Source organism: Rhagoletis pomonella, unplaced genomic scaffold, assembly GCF_013731165.1.
Source record: "Rhagoletis pomonella isolate Grant_MI unplaced genomic scaffold, Rhpom_1.0 Rhpom_scaffold_04968, whole genome shotgun sequence".
Taxonomy (NCBI): domain Eukaryota; kingdom Metazoa; phylum Arthropoda; class Insecta; order Diptera; family Tephritidae; genus Rhagoletis; species Rhagoletis pomonella.
In genome coordinates, this window is record NW_023463516.1 from 13330 (window position 1) to 13658 (window position 329).

The following is a 329-nucleotide window of genomic DNA, read 5'->3' on the forward strand; positions in this document are numbered from 1 at the left end:
ATTAACACTTTTCTAGGGGTGGAGCATCTATATATGTATATACATATGTACGTATGTACGTTTGTATATATTTCTGACTGCATACCAACACACTTTACTAATTTTCGACATATAAACCACCTGGTATCGGATTTCTTAGATTTCCATCAGCGGTACACCCTGTGATCGATTCCGGTTCTGAATGGTATCGGATTTCCATCAGCGGAACACCCTGTGATCAGTTCCGCTTCCGGAACCAGATTTGTCACCAGCGACATCTTGCGGCTTTTATCTGGGTTCTGAACTTGGATTATCGGCGACATCTTGCGGCGGAGCAGCAAAGCTTGCGG